This window comes from Micropterus dolomieu, linkage group LG08, assembly GCF_021292245.1.
Source record: "Micropterus dolomieu isolate WLL.071019.BEF.003 ecotype Adirondacks linkage group LG08, ASM2129224v1, whole genome shotgun sequence".
NCBI classification, from domain to species: domain Eukaryota; kingdom Metazoa; phylum Chordata; class Actinopteri; order Centrarchiformes; family Centrarchidae; genus Micropterus; species Micropterus dolomieu.
This window is the reverse complement of record NC_060157.1, coordinates 15,416,758-15,440,443: the sequence shown is the minus strand read 5'-3', so window position 1 is coordinate 15,440,443 and position 23,686 is coordinate 15,416,758. Positions and strand designations below refer to the sequence as shown.

General features: G+C 39.1%; 1 pseudogene; it reads right to left on the bottom strand.

Moving 5' to 3' along the window:
- Nucleotides 1–1,319: 1,319 nt before the first annotated feature.
- On the bottom strand, nucleotides 1,320–17,817 carry LOC123975221 (annotated as a pseudogene).
- Nucleotides 17,818–23,686: the final 5,869 nt, after the last annotated feature.

Below are 23,686 nucleotides of genomic sequence, written 5' to 3'. Positions count from 1 at the left end.
CAACGTGGCGTTGGTGGATGGAGCGAGACATGATGTCCCAGATGTGCTCAATTGGATTCAGGTCTGGGGAACGGGCGGGCCGGTCCATAGCATCAATGCCTTCCTCTTGCAGGAACTGCTGACACACTCCAGCCACATGAGGAACCCAGGGCCAACCGCACCAGCATATGGTCTCACAGGGGGTCTGAGGATCTCATCTCGGTACCTAATGGCAGTCAGGCTACCTCTGGCGAGCACATGGAGGGCTGTGCGGCCCCCCAAAGAAATGCCACCCCACACCATTACTGACCCACCGCCAAACCGGTCATGCTGGAGGATGTTGCAGGCAGCAGAACGTTCTCCACGGCGTCTCCAGACTCTGTCACGTCTGTCATGTGCGCTCAGTGTGAACCTGCTTTCATCCGTGAAGACAACAGGGCGCCAGTGGCGAATTTGCCAATCTTGGTGTTCTCTGGCAAATGCCAAACGTCCTGCACGGTGTCGGGCTGTAAGCACAACCCCCACCTGTGGACGTCAGGCCCTCATACCACCCTCATGGAGTCTATTTCTGACCGTTTGAGCAGACACATCCACATTTGTGGCCTGCTGGAGGTCATTTTGCAGGGCTCTGGCAGTGCTCCTCCTGCTCCTCCTTGCCCAAAGGCGGAGGTAGCGGTCCTGCTGCTGGGTTGTTGCCCTCCTATGGCCTCCTCCACGTCTCCTGATGTACTGGCCTGTCTCTTGGTAGCGCCTCCATGCTCTGGACACTACGCTGACAGACACAGCAAACCTTCTTGCCACAGCTCGCATTGATGTGCCATCCTGGATGAGCTGCACTACCTGAGCCACTTGTGTGGGTTGTTGACTCCATCTCGTGCTACCACTAGAGTGAAAGCACCGCCAGCATTCACAAGTGACCAAAACATCAGCCAGGAAGCAGAGGAACTGAGAAGTGGTCACCACCTGCAGAACCACTCCTTTATTGGGGGTGTCTTGCTAATTGCCTATAATTTCCACCTGTTGTCTATTTCATTTACACAACAGCATGTGAAATTGATTGTCAATCAGTGTTGCTTCCTAAGTGGACAGTTTGATTTCACAGGAGTGTGATTGACATGGAGTTACATTGTGTTGTTTAAGTGTTCCCTTTATTTTTTTTTAAAAGTGTATATTCTTTCAATATAAAGTACATTGAGTTTACATGTAGTGAAATGTGCTATATAAAGAAAATTGCAAAAGATTTAGACTACTGCACTGCTTTCCATTATCTTGTCACATGGTGCAAGCCATTTCAAACAGTCCAATTAAAATTAATTAAATAATTATGAAAAACAAACAACTGTGACAGCATGGTAGGTTTATTCAAATATAAAAACAGTATTGCACTTTTGTCCTGACTTGACTCAATCTGAATTGATCTGTTTTCTTAAAATTAAAACTAACAAAACTTCAAGCAACTGTACATTTAGAACAGTGATATGTTGATCACAGAAGCCCAAGAGTTAGCAACACCTCATGGCCAGTGATGCATGTTCGTCAGATGGATGCACTCTGGATTTACTCCATTTCTTCCATTCTGTAGTGATTAACAAAAATGATCTAGGTTAGATCAAACACATCATCACATTAGGCGTCTGGCTTGATTGAGTGCTGTTTCTTTCTCTGCATTTTATGCAATCCTAAAGTCACCATTCTTTTCTCAGATGTGCACAGTGGAAAGCAGCCATTTATAAAGTTGGAGCGTTGAAAAGTCAACTCTGTTTTGCAAAGAATGCTGAAACTAGTATAGACTAACCCAAACCCGCTACTGACCTGATAGTCTCCAGTCTACAATGTGGATTCTCCAGGACGTCAGACAGCAGCTTCACTCTGGATTCTTGCAGGCTGTTTTGACTCAGATCCAGCTCTCGCAGACAGGATTGCCTGGACCTTAAAGCTGATGCCAGAAAAGCACAGTCTTCATCTGTGAGCCGACAGCGTTTCAACCTGCAGAGATTAGAAATTTTTTATTGGGTTACTTTCACATTTTTCTGACATTTTAGTACTATGTAGAGAAATATTGGTCAATATTTAATATCATCCAAAAGTGTCGAGTTTCTGCGAAAGTCATTTGATTTCCATACTGTTTGGGGTTCATTCTCCCCAGATTGATAAATACATTCATGAAAAACAACAGAGAAGTCCGGGAGTCTTTATTTAACACAGACGAGCAGCTCAGGTGCCAAATCACGTGAAAATATTGGCGATACAGTGAGGAGCACCAGCATCAATTACATTTTTAACTTCAAAGTCCACCACATCAGTAGATCCTTCTTGTTCTCCAATAAATGTTTTAACATTATTTAAAGAGGTGGTATTATGCTCATTATCAGGTTCAAAATCTTAATTAGGGGTTGTACCAGAACAGGTTTAAATGGTTTAATTAAAAAAAAAAAACGCCATATTTTTCCTCATACTGCACATTGCTGCAGCTCCTCTTTTCACCCTATGTGTTGTACGCTCCGCTCTTGAGCTACAGAGTGATGAATCTTACTTGTACAAAATCTTTGTTGGGAGTTGCACATGCTCAGTTCCCAGGTAAGGACTACTAGCCAATCAGAAGCAGAGAAGGGCGGATCGTAAGAAACAAGGTAGTGTGATCCAAATCAAAGTCAAATCAAGTCCAAAACCACACATCATTGTTCCACATCTTACCATTAGGACTGAACATTGAACTGTTGCCGGTGTTCTGACGATCTATGCTGCCTTGCCGAAAAATGCTGCCATAGCGCAAATCCATAGACTCGACTCTACTCGGCCCTGCTCCGTTTTCCATTGCAGACAGTACCCAGAGATAGAACTTAGCTTGTCGTCATAGCAACGCAACACACAACTGCTGTGACGTAATGTTCAATGCGACATACAGACCAGTGATCCACACAGCTTTTAAAATATATACAGTCTACGGTTAAAACGTTTCTCATTCCTCAGAATGTAAAGACGGCGGGAGCAGAAGGCTGTGTGAGCGGGCGGCTGGCCGACCTCACACGCTCCTGAAAATATTCAAGCACATTTTTGTTCCGCCATCACTTCTCGTAAAACTGTCAATATTCTACACAGCTGATTTCTCACCTCAAAACTTCTCAGAAGTGGATTTAGTGATGAAATTACATACGGAAACTGTAAAATATAAAACCTTCTGTTGCTGCCTCTGTCTGGTGCATGCTCTCTCTCTCTCTGACCAATCAGCAGTCTGTCGTGTTTTCACGTTACATTTTAGTATCCCTCAGCTTGCTTGGAACCTCGAGGGAGGTGAGGTGATACGAAAAAAAGTACCTGGAAGCAGGTACAGGTACAACATTTCTACAATGGAAAACCAAACAAAGGCGAGTCGAGCCAAAGGGCCTCCGCTCAGACTATTTATATATATACATTGTGATGTCACAATTAAAGGAAGTGAAGGGCTGGACTACAACGAGCTGTTTTCAAGCAGTTCAGAGCAGTGCTTTCTGTGGGAGATGGGAACTCCCTTTGGGCTGGACTTTGGGCTTTTTCACTTTGCAAACCTGTTACATGCACAAAAAAGAGATATAACTCAATAAAGGAGAGGGGAAAAGCCAAAAAGCATAACACCACCTCTTTAACAAATTATTTCTTATGTTGAATAGAGGAAAAAAGGGATTCCTTACCTCAGAGTCTCTAGTCTACAATGTGGACTCTCCAATCCAGCACACAGCAGCTTCACTCCTGAATCCTGTAGATCATTTTCACTTAGGTCAAGCTCCCTCAGACTGGAGGGGTTGGACATTAAAGCTGAAGCCAGAGAAGCACAGCAACTCTCTGACAACCAGCAGCCCCTCAATCTAAATAAAAGAACAAAGCATACATAAATATTTCACTCAATATAAGCTTACAAACTTTAGGTACAGGAAACTAAAATTGTGAATTCTGAACTTAAACCCAAATTGTCACAGGCAGAAAAAGCGCCATAAATTGAAGTATTTCCATTTCATGCTACTTTATACTTCACTATTTATCAGTAGAAATATTGTACTTTTTACTCTACCACATTTATTTGACAGATATAGTTACTAGTTTAAAGTATGATGTAGAATGATCATACTTAAAAGGTTCAGTGTGTACGTTTTAGTGGCATCTAGTGGTGAGGGTTGCGAATTGCAACAAATGGCTCTGTGCATTCACCTGCTCCTCAGACGAAACAAATATTTTATAATAAATGTATTAATTCTAATGGCAATAGTAAATTCAGCAGTAAAAACACTTAACTTTGTACCTTTTCTCTATGAGGTTTTACAGTTTAATTTCTAAATCCAACAATAAAAGGTTGTGAAAACTGAATGGTCTTCTTTTAATATCTTCACATGATATGGACTACTCCTGGCAAAGTTATTATTTGTGTCTTCTTATATATTTGTATACTGCTCTGTATACTTCTTTATGTCCCATGTACACTTTATTTCTCTTTTTGCAATAAAGATTCAAGAAGAAAAAAAAATTGGATTATTCCGATACCACATGAATGCACCATCAGTCACCGCTCACCCCTCCCTTTGCAAGCATAGAATTGAAGCTACAGTGGCTGACACACTCTCTCGGCTTTTGTGCTAAATAATGAGTGTGGTCATCTATTTGTCCAAATTTCTCTTTCTCTTCTTACTTCTAACACACCAGATGACTACTACTACTACTTATACTACAACTACTTCTTTGTACGTATTCAACATAGTGACGAAACACGCTCTCCATAGTAGCCTAAGCCCTGTGGATTTGTTGTTGTGTGGGGCACTGAGGTCCCTCTTGATTTTATTTACATCAGATAGAAACAGCCCTACCATTCTGGCATCTGAACTTAATGAGAAAAGTTGGAATAAACTATGGCCTTTTTAAAAAGTTAGTTTATGCTTTCTCTAACTTACACAGTGCATCATGTATACAGATATGGTAAAGGAAAAAAATACAATTCTAAATTGTGTTTCCTGTACAAATGGGATACAGACTACTAGAAACAGCTGTAGATATTGTTAATTTAGGAACAATTGGGATCAAGAGTCCAAGAGGTTTATAATAATGACAGCATTTTGTTGAAGAAGTATTGACTTGAAAGTGAAGCTGAAAATGCTGCCCATCCTTTGATATTTTATGGATTTAAATATCTAGCTCAACAATGATATTCAATATGCTTTAATATTAAATAAAGAACATGTAATGGCAATCAGAATACTATTATATTATATATTATTGTTAGTAAATACCAAATTATTGCCAGTGTCATATTTATTTAATATTATTGTAAAAAAGAAAACATGCTGACTGACCTCAAAGCTTCCAGTACACAATGTGGACTCTCCAATCCTACACACAGCAGCTTAACTCCTGAATCCTGTAGATCATTATTACTCAGTTCCAACTCTCTCAGGCTGGAGGGGTTGGATGAGAGAATTGAGGCCAAAGAAGTACAGCAGTTCTCCGTAAGCCCACATCTATCAAGCCTGTAATTGTAGGGTTAATAGCAAATCTGATATGCTCGACTAAATAAAAAGCATAGACAGAGTCCTCTCTAACAGGCTCTATACACTTGCCAACTCACTACCGTGGAGCAGTGTACTAAATTTTGCATGAACATGTCAGGATCACCAAACTTAACCAGTGCTCGATCGCATGTTAGACAAATTCTATGAGAAACAGAACTTCATAACATCATCTTTAAGTCATCATCTTCTGAACGGACAAATATTGTGTCATTAAAGATATAAGATCTACTGGAGTGAACTCACCTCAGGTACTTCAGTCTACATTGGGGACTCTCTAGTGCAGCAGATAGCAGATTTACTCCTACATCCTTCAGTTTGTTTTTACTCAGGTCTAGCTCTCTCATATGGGAGGGGTTGGACTTCATCGCTGAGGCCAGGTGTGCACTGCAGCTCTCTGACAACCTGCAGCAACTTAATCTAGATTTTAAAAAAAGTATAAAAACTATAGTTACTATAGTAACCACTGACTGTTTCAGTATCTACTTTGAGCTGTGGATGTTTTAAATCTTGAATTGTATAAACTTGTAAGCTCAACTCCAAACACCTAAACCCAACAGGGTGCCCGGTAAAAAAATATTATATGCCTCTGTTTGTAGTATTTGTAGCTTGCAAATATATAGCATGAAGGTGTTATTCCAATGTGAAGGTTATCAGTATGGACCAGCACCACAGAGGAATCTTGGAATAGAAGTGGAGAAGGTGCCAATAGTGAATCTATAAGGCCCATGATTTTGTGCTACCCCCTAAATGTAACCATAATAATCAAAATTAATCTCTAACCAAAGTTTATAAAAAAGCTATCTGACCTCAGAGTCTCCAGTCTACAGTTTGGGCTCTTCAGTCCAGTTGACAGCAGCTTCACCCCTGAATCCTTCAGATAGTTGTTGTTACATAGGTCCAGCTCTCTCAGATGGGAAGAGGTGCACTTCAGCGCTGATGCCAGAGAATCACAACAACTTTCTGACAAACTGCAGCTCTTCAATCTGAGAAATATGATAAAGGATATTTAAATTAGATTTAGATTGTATTGTCCCAGAAGGTGATTTGTTTTTACAGCCAGTACGACACATAAACATACAGCTATAGAAAATACATAAAATCGTCATGTTCACATTCATATATTCCAGCTCACAACAGTGTCCAGGGTATATACAGGAATCCTGAAGTAAAATTCAATATCTTTTTAAGACCTTTTCAAGACATATTCAACATATTTCAAGACTGCCACGCCACTTTGAGCTGTAACTGATAAAATCAGCCACACACCTTTAAAAGGGATATTTTTAAGGTTTTAAAATGAATTTAAGTATATTTATAACATATTTATTGCCTATATGTCATCAGGTGTACCACCACCTAAAAAATGAGGCATTCAGTAACTTTCTCAGTTGCCTATAATAGCTTGTATAGGCCTATTGTTTTCTATGTGAAGGACTGGTCACATTTCCTGCAAAAAGCAACTATTTTACATAAGCTATGACGTTTATGTACGCAACATTACAGCAAATCATGTGAAACAGTGTGATTTTGTGTTTTAGTTGGTTTAAACTAGATAATGTGAGATTGCCTACAATGATATGTGTGATAACTTTCATCGACCACTTGAACAATACAACAAAATTCAAATAGGGCAGGAGGGAACAAAGATGAAGAGAATAAACTGAGTGATGAATAACGTAAGTAGTGTAGGCGGTGTAGCACAGGCACAACCTGGAGTAGTACATATACATGAACTAGTCTAAATGACTGTATTAGTATAATATTATAACATTAAGTTAAAAGTATATTGTTAACTTAATAGTAACCTGTAAGTTTGATATTAATGTATTCATTATGTTCAATATAATTTCATATAATAGTATATAACTTACCACTAGTGTAATATTAATTCAAATCACAGCTGTTTCAGTTTGGGGTTGTTTTTTATTCATTAACTTTGTGCAAGAAAAATGCTGTAGGCTACGTGAGTCTCCAACCTTGATTTTAGGCAGGCTACTAACTCGTCAATAATCATAACCATTTATGCAGAACACTGAGTTCAACATTTATAAAGTTTGTTGCAGCACATCTTTTTTTTTTTATTCCACTCCATCCAGGCTGTGATTGATGTGTTCACAAAAAGTGACACTGACGAGCGCATCTGCTTTATGAAAAGTTGAATTTGTTTCAATAAAAGGCAGAGATTTAGCTAAATAGCCAAACGTTAGCCAAACCCACACACTCCTTGAATTTTCCCCGTTGTCTTCTGTCTTACCGATTCAGCGTCTTGCAGCGCATCTCGCTCTAGTTTTTGAGGAACGGGTCTGTTCAAGGTGGCCACAGACCGACGGGCCAACCGGGTTAATCGTGTTAATCCTGATCGCCACTCCGACTATGTTTTGGACGATTAGCATTGCGGGTCCGGTGGGGTGGGAGATTACGGTTGGTTGTACTCGTATATCATTGTCCGGTTCGCACGGATCAATTTTTTGGAGCGTTTAAGAGTGAAACAGGCGCTCGGTAGATCCCTGCGACTAACGTTACAGAAACGAATCACACAGTCGCTATCTGCCTGTCTAGTATTTTTGGCTACGCATTATAAATAAATACGTTCACCTACACTTTATCAAACAAACTTTTGGACAAACACATTGTGAAAAAAATATCTTCAACATTTAATAACTTGTTAAATGGCGATTCAGACTTTTTAATACTTTTTAATGGCCTTAATTTTTGCAAAATTGATTTATTACCTTTCAAGACCCCGCAGACACCCTGAGTGTCAGACAGACAGTTTGTTCAGTGCTGCTATGGCAGAAGGAACAAAATTCCTCCTGAAGCAATCTCCAACCAGATGGAAGTAATGTTAAGTGTTGATCGAGGGGCTGATCAGTTTCATTTGTCATAATTATTTATGTGGATCAAATTAATATCAGCCTGATAAAGACTCACCAGCCACTTCATTAGATACAACAAAATTAGCTAATCAGCCAATCACATGGCAGCACCTCAATGCATTTAGGCATGTAGACATGGTCAAGACAACCGAGCAAGTTCAAACCGAGCATCAAAATGGGGAGGAAAGGGAATTTAAGTGACTTTAAACGTGGCATGGTTATTGGTGACAGACGGGCTGGTCTGAGTATTTCAGAAACTGCTGATCTACTGGGATTTTCACACACAACCATCTCTAGGGTTTACAGAGAATGGTCGGAAAAAGAGAAAATATCCAGTGAGCGGCAGATTTGTGGACAAAAATTGTTGATGTCAGAGGTCAGAGGAGAATGGGTAGACTAGGTCGAGACAGAAAAGCAGCAGTAACTCAAATTCGTTTCAACCAAGGTATGCAGAATACCATCAATGAAATCACATGTCGAACCTTGAAGCAGATGGGCTACAGCAGCAGAAGACCACACTGGGTGCCACTCCTGTCAGCTAAGAACAGGAAACTGAGGCTACAATTCACACAGACTCAAAATTGGACAATAGAAGATTGTAAAAACGTTGCCTGGTCTGATGAGTCTCGGTTTCAGCTGCGACATTCAGATGGTCGGGTCAGAATTTGGCGTAAACAACATGAAAGCATGGATCCATCCTGTCTTGTTTCAACGGTTCATGCTGGTGGTGGTGGTGTAATGGTGTGGGGGATATTTTCTTGGTACACTTTGGGCCCCATAGTACCAACTGAGCATTTTTTAAACACGACAGCCTACCTGAGTATTGTTGCTGACCATGTCCATTCCTTTATGACCAAAGTGTACCGATCTTCTGATGGCTAATTCCAGCAAGATAATGCACCATGTTACAAAGCTCAAATCATCTCAAACTGGTTTCTTGAACATGACAATGAGCTCACTGTACTCCAATGGTCTCCACAGTCACCAGATCTAAATCCAATAGAGCAACTTTGGGATGTGGTGGAACAGGAGATTCACATCATGGATGTGAAGCCGACAATTCTACAATTCTTTCATGTCAATATGGACCAAAGTCTCTGAGGATTGCTTCAAGCACCTTGTTGAATGTATGCCACGAAGAATTAAGGCAGTTCTGAAGGCAAAAGGGGGTCCAACATTGTACTAGCAAGGTGTACCTAATAAAGAGGCCGGTGAGTGTATATATAAAATTACAGTACAGAAATTACAACAAAATTACAGTCCCCTGTAATAAGAATACACGAGTACCCAGAAGGAGGAGGAGGAGGAGGAGAAAAAGTAAAGAGTTAAAAGTAGCTTTCTGAAAGTTGTCTGACCTTAGTATCTGCAGTCTGCAGTTTGGACTCTCCAGTCCAACAGAGAGCAGCTTCACGCCCGAGTCCAGTAGATAGTCATTTTCACTCAGGTCCAGCTCCAGCAGATGGGAGGGGTTGGACATCAGAGCTGAGGAAAGAACTCCACAATGCCCCTCAGAGAGCCCACAGGCAGAGAGTCTGTAAACACATCAACCAAAGGATCACTAAGTAATAGAAATAGTAGTAAGTAAAGCAGTAATATGTTTGTAATTAGTAAGATTTGCTGTTAGTATCAAGATAGCTACACACTGATAAACTAAACATCTTTACTGTAACAAAAGTAGGCATAGGCATAAAGGTAACTTCACATGTGTACTAACCGAGCATTTCTGCAGTTCCTCACGGCTGGGAGCAATCTCCGTCTTCCGTCACCCGATGCATTGTACTTCTTCAGGTCCAACACCTCTAGAACCTCTTCAGACATCTGCAGCATGTAGGCAAGAGCTGAGCACTGGGTCTTGGTGAGTTTCTTCACCGATCTGTTGTCTGACTGCAGGTACTCTTGGATCTCCTGATGCACTGAGTGGTCATTCATCTCCATCAAACAGTGGAAGACGTTTATGCTTCTGTCAGGTGAGATGTCATAAGCATTCATTTTCTTCAGGTTGTTTATTGCTCTTTGGATGCTTTCTGAACTGCTTGCTGTCCAGCCAAGCAGACGACCTAAGATGGTTGGACTCCAATAACAGACCATGAAGGAAGCGAACAAAGAGGTCCAAGTGGCCATTTTCACTGTTTAGGGATTTGTCCACAACTCGACTGAGGAAGTTATCTAAACCATGGTCACTGCGATTTGCATCCCAGTTTTCTCCTAAGAAAGTTGCCAGTACTTCTATGTTCTTGCTCAGGTAACAATGGACCATGAAGACAGCAGCGAGAAACTCCTGAATACTTAAATGAACAAAGCAGTAAATCATTTTCTGAAAGAGTACAAGCTCTCTTTTGAAGATCTCTGTGCACAGTCCTGAGAAAACTAAGGCTTCTCTGACATCAAGACCGCATTGCTCCAAGTCCTCTTGGTAGAACATGATGTTCCCTTTTTCCAGATGTTCAAATGCAAGTCTCCCCATCTTCAGAAGGACATCCCTGTCAGCCTGCATCAGCTCCTGTGGGATTATATCATGTCCCTTATCATACTTCTGTGTCTTCCTCTTGTACTGAACAAGAAGAAAGTGTGAGTACATCTCAGTCAGAGTCTTGGGAAGCTCTTTTTGGTCTACAGTCAGCATGTGCTCCAGAACTGTAGCAGTGATCCAACAGAAAACTGGGATGTGACACATAATGTAGAGACTCCTGGATGCCTTGATGTGTGAGATGATTTTGCTGGACAGGGACTCATCATTGAATCTCCTCCTGAAGTACTCCTCCTTCTGAGTGTCAGTGAATCCTCGTACTTCTGTGAACATATCGACATATGAAGGAGGGATCTGATTGGCGGCTGCAGGTCTTGAAGTTATCCAAAGAAGAGCTGAGGGAAGCAGATTCCCCTGGATGAGGTTTGTCAACAATAAGTTGACTGATGATCTCTGTGTGACGTCGGAAACAACCTCATTGTTCTGGAAATCCAACGAAAGTCTGCTTTCATCCAGGCCATCAAAGATTAACAAAACTTTACAGAGAGCAAGCCTTTCGGCCGTCACCGTGCGTAGTGTTGGATTGAAATCATGAAGCAACCTCAGAAAACTGTACTGCTCCTCTTTGATCAAGTTCAGCTCCCGGAACGAAAGCAGAATCACAAGGCTAATGTCTTGATTTTCCAGGCCCTCTGCCCAGTCAAGAGTAAATTTCTGCACTGAGAAGGTTTTTCCGATGCCTGCAATGCCATTCGTTAGCACTACTCTGATGAATCTCTTTTGGCCAGGTAAGACCTTAAAGATGTCACAGCAGCTGATTGGAGTGTCATGCAGGGTCTCCATTTTCGACATTGTCTCAAGTTGCCACACTTCATGTTGTGCATTAACTCCTTCACATTGTCCTTCAGTGATGTAGAGCTCAGTGTAGATCCCATTCAGGCGGGTTCGATGTCCTGCTTCAGCAGTTCCTTCTATTGCAAATTCACATCTTCGTCTAAGGCTGTTCTTATGATTGTCTAAAACCTCCTGCAGACTGCCGGTAACTGCTTGATAAGCAGAAAAAGAATAAATAACAAAAACAGAAGGGTGAGGGTAACTGTATCAACCATGGCAAGTCTATGGTAAACTTCTCTGCGAAAATATTCTGGTTTTGTATTAGAAAGAGTAGATACTTACTTGGTTCAGTGCTGTTTTGACTGGGTGTCTGCAATTCAGGACTTTTTCTGGATCTTTTTCCACACTGGGGACATGAAAAATCTGCTGATTTACATTCTTCCCAGTTTGAGGCAATGCATGGCCTGCAGAAGACGTGTCCACAGCTGGTAGACCCTGGATCTTTCAGGACCACCTGGCATAAAGAACAGCATGACAGCTGGTCCTTGATGGCACCACTAGTCCTTTTCCTCTGTCTGTGAAGATGAAGGTATTCACTTTTTAACTCAAAACATTTACTGTTAACAAAAATGTTTTTGGCAAATAGCACAATGCCATGTAACATGTAACACATAACATGTAATGTTTATTTTGTTAGTAACTCACTAGTCACAGTCACAGTAACAGTCACAGTAAATAATCAACACTTTATGTCAACCATCATGGAATGCACATAGTATCAGCTATGTCTGAAAATACAAATAAGATGCAGTGGATCAATTAAAGTAATATCTTTAAGTCAATTAAACCTGTGAAGGGTTTAGGATGGGTTAGGTTCCTAAACTAGTCCTGATATAACCTAAGGCTAACAGGAGAATCTGAATCATACGCCTTTTCTTTTATGTCTGACCCATACTGGGAAAGTGGTGCAGTAGCTGTCAAAATTGTTAATGCAAATACTGCTTCAAACTTAAAGGGACAGTTCAGGTTTTTTGAAGTGGGGACTGTATGAGGTACTTCTACTCCACTACATCTCAGAGGGAAAATTTTTACTTTTAACTTCAGTACATTTATCTGACAGCTTTAGTTACTAGTTAATTTACAAATTAATATTTTTACACACAATACATATAAAGAGTTTAAAAAATATGATGTTTTGTCAAAGGTTTAACAATCCAACAGTTTATACAAGTACAGCTGGTACAAAAGTTAACTGACAGAAATTTAATTGACAACTATTTAAGTTTTATAATTTAAGTCATTTTCATGTAAAAATATTTCATGGAAATGTGAAAATGTACTGCTTTTCCTTTTGAATATTGTAATTTCTTTTTATTGTTTTTAGGTTTAGATCAACAAAACAAGCATTGTGAAGGTGTCACTTTGGGCTCTGGGTAATTGTGACTACTTTTCTCACTATTTTCAGAATTTTTACAATCTATAAATGGAGAAAATTATCAGCGGATTAATCCATAATGAAAAGTCATTAATTGCAGTGTGATACAAAATAGTTCAACCTCAACCAACTAAAACAGTAAAATCCTGTTTTTACATTAATGCATGAGTAACAATAATGTAATGATATAATATACAGTCACTGGGCATACTTTACTTTCTTCTTTGAGTACTTTTCCTTTTAATACTTTAAGTACATTTTGATGATTTTACTTAGGTACTTTTACTGATACCATTTTCATTGCCGTATTTGTACTTGTAACAAGGATTTTTTTACACTGAGGTAGAGTTACTTAAAGGATCTGAATATTTCATCCATCACAAATCATAGTTACTAATTTTTATATTCTTGCATTTGTTGTCTATTCCATAAACCACTGAAAGTCTGACCCAAACAGCTAATCGGCCAAGAACACTCAAGCCCTCTACAGGAAGGGCCAAAGCGGTCTCTATTTTCTGAGGAGGCTGAGGTCCTTCAACATCTGCAGGACGATGCTGAGGATGTTTTATGAGTCTGTAGTGGCCAGTGCTATCTTGTTTGCTGCTGCATGCTGGGGCAGCAGGTTGAGGATAGCAGACGCTAACAGACTCAACAAACTGATCCGCAAGGCCAGTGACGTTGTGGGGGTGGAGCTGGACTCTCTGTCGTTGGTGTCAGAGAGGAGGATGCTGTCCAAACTACATGTCATCTTGGACAATGTCTCCCACCCACTCCATGACTTGCTGCTCAAACACAGGAGCACTTTCATTGCAAGACTCACTCTCCCAAAATGCACCACAGAGCGCCACAGGAAGTCATTCCTGCCTGTGGCCATCAAACTTTATAAACTCCTCCCTTTAAGTGTCTGACACTTAGTTATTAAACTAGACCTCATTACCTATTTTCTGTCCAATATTACCTGTTTAATAATTAATGTGCAATATTCTCTGCTATTTATTCACTTGTCCTTTTTGGTTCACCATAATAATTCTTAATAATGGAAATATTATACATACCCACACACCTTTATATTTGTCTTTATTTTTTTACATTTATACTATTATATTTATATACTCTTTATCTATCTACCTTTGACAAGTGCAACTGTGACAAAAGAATTTCCCCTCGAGGATCAATAAAGTATTTCTGATTCTGATTCTAATCTCCGGCGGCATTATACAGTGCAGTACAGTGCAAGACATTTTGCTGCTGACCCTGCTCACAGCAGTACATTGCTTAGCTTACAGGCTGGTACAACTCTCTGCTTATCCAAGCTGCGGAAACACGCTGACAGCAATCTACTGCAGGTAACACTGACTATAGTATGGATACATACAGATCCATTTAAAAAAAAACCACGTTTCCCATTTAAGCAATTTTATCTAAATTATCCACATCTGGATATATAAACATAAGACATATTAAGATTTAATAATGTCAAAGCAGCCTGGTTACGCTCTGTTCAAAATGGAAATAGAGCAAGTTTGCCCTACCCTTTGCTTCACAACTAACTAAAACAGCTTTCACAGCCAGACCCTTGGCCAGCCTGTAGGGGTGTGTCTCTCCAAAGCAATTCAAACCATTCTGTTGTGTGTTACGGTATGTCTTTTAATGCCTGTACACAGATGACACAATAGTTTTTAGTCAGTGGTTCAAACATTCAATAACTAATATGTGACAAAGACAATCGCACAGTCATTGTTGTGTGAGAAGGCTATTATCAATCTTTCTATCGAAGGAATAGTTCAAATAAAGATAGCATCTGAGTAACATTTCTTTTTCTGCAAAGAAACATTGCTTTTGAATTTTTCAAATGTAATTTTTTTTATGCTTTGACTAAAATTGTATTCCATTTACCTTATTGGAGTACTCGCAGAATGAGGTGGATATCTGAAAACCTCAGCATATAGAGGAAGAACTGCATGGTTAAATGCTATAAGTTGTAAGTGAAAAAATAGGTCTTTTTTTTTTAACTTACCTTGAAACTTTTAACTTGGTGAAATACTAATGTGGATGCATGTGGATTTATTATCCAGGTGAAAATCATCCAATCCTCTCTTTTTTTTTAAAAAAGGTATGGGTATTTTGGGGTGAAATGTTATAGTCTAGCCATGCATAGAAGTAATTTATAGTCACATCTTCCATACACCCTCCAATGTTGTCCACAACTTATCTGTCACAATAGGCTGTCCTTATAAATAAACTCTCTCAAGTGCATATTGCTGCAAAAAAAACGTGAGTTTAACGTGAGTGCCCTGACTGAAATTCCGTAAAGACAGAAAATGATGAGTCATTATTATAAGCAGATTTTTTTGTCTGAAGGTGCAGATTAATTTGCTACAAAAGCATGAAGTCGTCATAAGCTGCAGATGACGAGTTTGATCTGGAAATCTGGAAAGATGTTTATGGTCATACTATGTGAATAGAAGTCGGTTTTCTGTCGTAAATGTGATGGCTGGACATAAAAAAAACTACTTTCCATTGTCTTCCTTTCACTTTTTATTTTTCATTTACACTACAACATCCATGTAGAGGTGAAAGGAATATGTTGCTTGGTTTATTCCACAAGGCTAAGAGAATAAAGAATAAAGAAAACTCTTACTTTGTGTTGTATGGTCCCAGTTCATTGCTGAAGGCAAGAGGAATCTCTCTGGACTGGTCACTCTTTTGAGACAGACAGCTGGATACTGGAGACTCCACTCTGCCCTCCTCGTCCTTCCCACAAACACTCATCTTTGGTCTAACAAGACAATCAGTGACAGAAGCTCACATCTCAATCTCATCTCATCTCAATACTCAACTGCCACAATTTAGCTGCATAATGAACAGTCTGATCTGGAAACTCCAATGTGTTTATGGTCATATTATGTGATTACAAGTCTGTTTTCTGTTGTAAACATTTCTTTCTTCCAAAGGGGGGCATGACAGAAAAGTTTGAGAGCCACTAATATCTGTACCCTCTAATATCAAGATGTTCTGATAGAACTATTGCCACCCATCTAACACAGCCAATCACTTGATTTATTACACAAGGCTAAGAAACTAAAGAGGACTATTACTTTGTGTTGAATGGTCCGGGTTCATTACTGAAGGCAAGAGGAATCTCTCTGGACTGGTCACTCTTCAGGGACAGACAGCTGGAAACTGGAGACTCCGCTCTGCCCTCCTCATCCATCCCACAAACACTCATCTTTGTTCTAACAAGACAATCAGTGACATGTGCTCACATCAGATATTGAAAGCAGTGTCGCGCACCATAGGATGCTTCTGTATGATTACCCAGTTGGCCCAATTTTGGACTACCTTGCTTCACACATTTGCATTTTAATTAGAGCAGACTTATTTCTTTAAACTGTTTTTACTTGCCTTTATAATAATGCTGTGAACTCTGTTTTGGTCTTATATTTGTGGTTAGCAAAGGTTAAGTTGGTGGCTCATATGGTACATAAACAGGGAAACGGTTATGGTTAGTCTAGATAAGACCAAAAATTGTAATACAATTGAATGTCATAGTGTTTTTAGTCTGGAAGTCCCTCTTTGTGCTTCTACAGAGAATTTTGGGGGCAGAAAATGTTTGAGAGCCACTAATATCTGCACACTTTAATATCAAGATGTTCTGACAGAGCAACTATTGCCCCCACAGCCAGAGAACTCTTACTTTGTGTTGAATTGTCCGGGTTCATTGCTGAAGGCAAGAGGAATCTCTCTGGACTGGTCACTCTTCAGAGACAGACAGCTGGATACTGGAGACTCCGCTCTGCCCTCCTCCTCCATCCCACAAATACTCATCTTTGGTCTAACAGCACAGTCAGTAACACAAGCTCATGTCAGACATTGAACTTACAGTGTTTTTAGTCTTCAAGTCCCTTTGTGCTTCTTCAGAGAGTTTCCTCGCTGAGCTGTGGTGGAAGGATGGTTATTATAATGACTCTCACATCCTTGAAACCAGGGCTGTGCCAAGACTGATGAGTAAGACTCCTGCATTGTTTGCATTCAGGCAAAAAGAAAGAGAAGTAAAGTTTCAGTCTTGCACTGAAAATGGTGATTTCATCCCTCATCACCGTAAACAGACAATTACTACAATGGTAATAACAAAGCAGAACCAGTGGCAACAACACAAATAGTAGTCTAAAATGATAGTATTGTTATAGCCTAATTCAGTCCATGGTCTCAGAAACACTGCAGCAAATTGCTCTTTTTTCATAAAACCTTAAAATAGCAGTAGCCTAGTAGCGCGTATGTATCTTTTTTCAACATGACGGCCATGAACTTGAACCTTTTCACCAAATGTGCTAATGGCCTTTAAGCTATTCTTTTCTAAATGGCTTTTAGCTGCCAGTAGCCTATTGCCCCGCTGACATTTCGCGTTACATGTAGGCGTATTATATCATAGTTAGATCTTCAGCCTATTAGTTAATCTAACCTCTTATTCTAAGAACATAGTTTATATAGCTACAGCAACCTACGATACACACTTTCAACCACCCCAAGCGCATTTACCTACGTGTCATTGGCCAAAGACTTTATATCCGTCCGCGTTTAAAAATCCATCCATCCATTATCTTACCAACCAACTAAAATCGCTTAAATCGTTAAGTTCCTCTTATTCTCTCTCAGCCGGCGTGACACCTGGCTCAGAGACAATAAAACAATATGATGTTGCAATAGTCATACTGTCTGACGTCTTGTTTTATTTCAAGATGACAGTTTGAAGAAACGTACGTATTTCCGCGGTCAGGCCCTGCGACTGTACCCGTATTCTGATAGTTACGGTAGCCTAAATGAAGCGCGTGAAACCATAAAGTTACATTACGTTAAGATATCTTTTCTCACGTCACCTTCACGCAGTGGTGGTGGGTATATTTTACTCAAGTACTGTGCTTAAGAACAAATTTGAGGTACCCGTACTTTACTTTTTTTTTTTCATCTCACATACACACAGCCTGTTGTACCTGATCAGGATTGTAACAAGAACGGCCAACCATTAGGCTACATTTGAATACCTGCCTGTAATTTGAGATTGTCGCATTTATAACACGTATAACATGTTGCATTTATGAAGATCTTATAAAAGCAGATTATTTAATGCAACTATCAACAGTAGGACTATGTCTTAAACGATTAGTCAATTAATGATTGACAGAAAAGTAATCAGCAACTATTTTGATAATCGTTTGTCATTTTTCATGTAAAAACATCTCATGGCGCCAGTGTCTCACATATGAATATTTGTTTTTTTGTGTGTTTTAATCATTTGAACATTTTTTTAATTATTTATAATTTTGAGGTTTGTACTATTGTTTAGACAAAACAAGCATTGTAAGGATGTCACTTTGGGCTCTCGGGAATTGTGACGGCATTTCTGAGTATTTTCTGAATTTTTACAAACTAAACTATCGATTAATGGAGAAAATAATCAGAAGACAAATCCATAATGAAAACAATCATTAGTTGCAGTCAGACACCAAATAGGTAAATCTTAGGTCCACCTCAACCAATTACAAGAGTAAAATAATAAAATAATAATAGCCTATAGGCCCATAATGTTAGAAAATATTCTGAATGGAGTACACATAACCTACTTATACTTTTTAATACTTTAATAATAATAATAATCTTTATTTCTAGAGCACTCTTCAAAAACAAGTTACAAAGTGCTTTAACAAGTGTAAAGACAATAATACCCAAGAGACAATAATACAAAAACAATACAAGATAAAAGCATGAAGACATTGAAAAGACTAAGTACAATTTCCTGATTATAGCCTCCATACTTAAACTTAACATTTTCAATGTAGGACTTTTACTTTTACAGATAATTTTCCCAGTGTGTTAACCTATTAGTACTTTTACTAAAGAATTGCATTTGTCTTATTGTGTAGATAAAATATTTGGATGAGAAATCCCTTTGTTTGAAAGGGGGTTGTGTTGTAATTTTCTTAAAATGAGAGGGAAAAGTTTGATGTGCTTTTACAGAACGTGGAAAATGACAAACACTGTTTTAATAGACACTTGTCCTGTGTGCTGTTTGTAAGCTATAGCCTTTTTCACGCCTTGTCCGTTCACTTACCGTAAAAATGAGAGTAGGAGCGCGCTGTAATTATATAGGCTGCTGGTGCGGAAATCTGACCGGAAACTGCGCAATGCAAAGTCAGGGTTCATCCTTCATCCCAAAGGCCTCATTTCTCCGACTCTTCGTCCCTCCCACCTGAGATGCGAGCATACAAGTCGAATAGGAGACGTGAGGGCCCAGGAGTCGAGGCAACAGGACTTTTTTTTTCCCACTTCAAAAACTTTATTGCTTCAATACAACATACAGACAAACACTATGAGTACAGAGCAGAGAACTTGCCAGGAGCAGCAACAGGACTTTAACGAAATGAGATGTCCTTGCCTCGGTGCCGTCATTTTAAAGCGTTGTCCATTAAATATGACATGTGGCAGAGCTGCAACCTTCTGTCCATTGTTTTGTTACAGCCTGTTATTATGATCTCTGTCAGATAAGAAGACCAGCTAAAGATCATATCTTCACAATCCAGAAAAATGTCTGTCAACGTTATGACATGTAGAAACATCTCGAGGTTGCAATAAACAATATAGCAAATGTTGAAAGCACAGTCACAGATTACAGTATCATGCAAGTAGCCTAAAATGAAAGTCATTCTTTATAGCCCGGTATAATGGAAGTTGTTCCAATTGACGACCTGTTAAAGTCACATTAATGTTCTATTGCCCAAAATCACAACATACATACTGCACCCTCTATCATTACACCTTTGATTCCGATAAAAGAAAACTCCAAACAAACTAACAAATGATACAGCACAAACAAAAATTTATTTTAAAGGGAAAAAAGTCAGGAAGATAAAGAGGAAGTCAGTGCAGTATGATACATTTTTTAGAAACTTGATTGATAAATTGTTTATAGATAAAATAATCAGAAGGGAATGTGGTGATATTATGGGAAAACTCCTCTAAATCAAACATTACCATGAAGCACTGAAGGTCTTTCACTACTAGTGATATTATGTGGGTCTGCATTGCCCCAGAGGGATGTGTTTCTGCATAAATCTTGTAACACAGATCATTTTTAATGATTTTTTAACTTGACTTGAATTTTCAGACGCAATTGAATTTGAACATTTTGAATCATTTTGAACAACTGAATTGTGTGAATTTGAGAACCCAAGTAAAATCAAGTTTTTGAAATTGCGCAACTTGAAACGTTTACTAGAAACTAGAAAAGGGAATTTCAAACTACATCATTTCATATAGGCTGATCTCAAAGAACAATATTAAAATATTATAAATTCAGTGGTATTTTTTAATTTCAACAAATTGCTGATAAGCTTCAAATGCCTTTCTTTGCTTCCATACATAGGATATTCCTCCATTGGAGGGTAAGTGATCAGCTGCTATCATGCAAGGCTTAAGAGGCTCCTAAAAAGTGGATCCTTAAAGAGGCTGTCCTGAGATGGTCTGGAGGCCGTTATTCCCTGGCACCAGCAGAGAATCCCTCTCAACAGGTCAACACGTTTCTCCAGTCCTGAGACAGCTAAGGTCCTGCCTGGAGGCCCCTCTCATTCTGAGACAGCAGAGGACAACTCTCACAGCCGTTGTGGCTGGTGCTTCAGCAGTTTTTGTGGGTCTTCACAGCTGGAGGTGCGCTTATCTCTTCATGACTGACTGAAAACATCATATTTTATTTCTGCCGTAGATCCTGTCCCTCAGCTCACAGTTCGAATAAACTAAAGACAGCCATTGACATGATAGCCCAAGCCTAAACCAAATCCAAAACCTCCATGGCGATTGGTATTAGCTGAGAATAAATGGAGGAAAACTAAGTAACAAGTTCACTATGAAATTCTTGAAGAACACCTCACCTACTTCGACAAGGCCATTAGACGTGCAAGACAAGTCTATCTCTCAAAGCTGATTTCTAATAATCAAAACAAATCCAGCATTCTCTTCTCAACCACGGACAGCCTTATAAATCCTGCCCCCAAAAATCAGGCTTTCGTTCCCTCAAAGTCCAAATTCCTTGACCTTGTTCTTGAGAAAGTGTGTGACCCCCCTGACTTTGGATACTTCTCATCCTTCTTTTTATAATATTATATACTTTTTATTCTCTCTGAAAATTGTTTCCGGTTCTGCTGAGTAGCCTACTTACAAAACTTCTCAATCAATTATTGTTGGGTTATTTTATATGATTATTATTTCAAACCAGAGTTGAAAGTTCTGTATTTGACAGAGGGGGAAACACAGCAGAGATCGCATTTCCTCGGTAAAACAAGTGTTTTACACATCTATATTTTGGTGCATGCAAGCCATTCACAATGCTGTCAGGACCCATGGGGGGTACATCAAGACTGAATGCATGTCATGCAATGGTGTATTAGTGTAAATGCCGAGTCACTGCATCTTGTGATGGTGCGGGTGGGGAGGGCAGAGGCGACCTTGTCTACTATCAGACAAGTGACTGGATGGTTTGGGGTATGAGTTATCTTTTGATTTTCAGTTTTCAGACAAGTTTTAAAATACCCCTAAGAGAAAAACTTCTTCCTTTTAAAACAAGTAAAATCTCTATTTAAAAAATGGGGCTTTTTTTTCTCAGCTATAATTTCTCCTCAAGGTTTGATCTCTTGAAGATATTTATCTGACATATGAATCAACTGGAACAACTGAATAAATATTTAACAGGGTATGTCAGGATACCTTCAGAAACAAAACCTGATGTCACTGCTATGTTATTATGCATGGCTGGATGGTGGATGTTGAAATAAATAGTACAGCACCAACACTGAATGAATGGTAATGTTGTGCCACGTGGAAAAAACCCTGAAAAGTCAATTTTGCATTTCAAAGTTTATCTTTAAGATGTAGGAAGGTGTTGGCTAATAAAATAAAAGTATTAAATTATATATAACATGGTCACTTTCATACAGATTATCACATGGCACACAGTTCAATACTAAATGTTTTGCATATGGTAGTTTAGTCATATTGTTAATAGTGTTAGGATAAGGACATTGTAACTTAAAACAACAGATGAAACTAGGCATTATAGTGACAGACAAAAACTCACAAACATTGTGTTTTTTTATATACAAATTAGATAGTTCACACTGCACAATGTAACTCAGACCTTTGTACATATATCCACACTGATGGGAAAATATATTTCTATATATGAGTTTTACTGTGCCCTTTTGATTTTAGTGTGGATTTACTGCCTTATTTGTGTATTTAATAGCAAATCAATAAACACTGACAATCTGACAACATACCCAATGCAGTGTTCAAAGCTGGCAGAAGACAGGATAACAAACAGCTATGAAAAGACAAAGGAGACTTAGTTGGCCATTCATAAATCAAAACAGAGTGCCAATATGTCCAGCCTCTGTGTTTATATTTGGGTGGCAGGGTGGTTTCAACAAAGACACCGTGACAGAAAATATACACATGTAAGAATTAAGCCAGAATGTAAAACAAGACTGGCCGAAGTTAGAAACGGCTAGGTAAAAAGCTGGATAAAATAGGAGGGAAAATAATTAACTAAAATGCATATTGGTTAGGTGATTATAGGATTAACAGATCTCGTCATGCACACAGTGCCAATCTCTGAAATTACTTTTTTTTTATCTCAATTATGACTTTTTATCTCATAATCATAACTTTTATTTAATAATTTTTACTTTTTGTTTCTAACACATCAACTCTGAGGACAAAATGTTCACTTGCTGTTTCATATATCCCACCCACTGACAGGTGCAATGATGAGTTGAATGAAATAATCAGTGTGTTTCACTTCACCTGTCAGTGGTCAGATTTGTTATGGCTGATCGGTGTATATAGGCCATAGGCTATAACGTATAGGGCATTAAGCTCCTCACAATCTGTCCTGAAAATGTGACCTTATGAGTTGGAGCATCAAGATCTAGTTCTCCTTTACAAATGACCAGGCAAGCTTATTCGGAGCCTTTCCTTAAGCAGAATTGCATAAGTAGGCCTATTTATATGAGTCCACTTACAGTATGGATTATGGAAAGTAAGTACATGTTACAGTTGTTAAAACAAACTATTTCCTTGACTGAGCCTATTGTAAAGCTTAGATATTTTTCTTTTCAACAGAGTGTTATGACACAGCAAATGGCATTCCCAGCTCTCATTGCACTTTTTATATAGAGCAGGTCTAGACCACAAGCTAGAGGCTAGAGCTGAAGGCCTCTTCTGCACAGGTTCCAACACTTTTGGTACCAATTAGTCATTTAACAAAATAGCCTATGTCAAAATATGGCCCTGGTTTAAAAGTACCAGAATTATCCTTTAAGAGTTTAAATTTGCAATGTTAACAGGGTGTTTTAAGATCACCTTAAGATGGTCATTCCCTGTTCCCAGTAGGATAAAACCTTCGCAGAAACACTTTGCCAATTTGGTCCTCATGTAATAACACTTGTTTAACACCAGGGGGAAGCATACACTCATGTGTGGGTTCCAAGCTCCTGTCTGTCCCATTGCAGAGGCC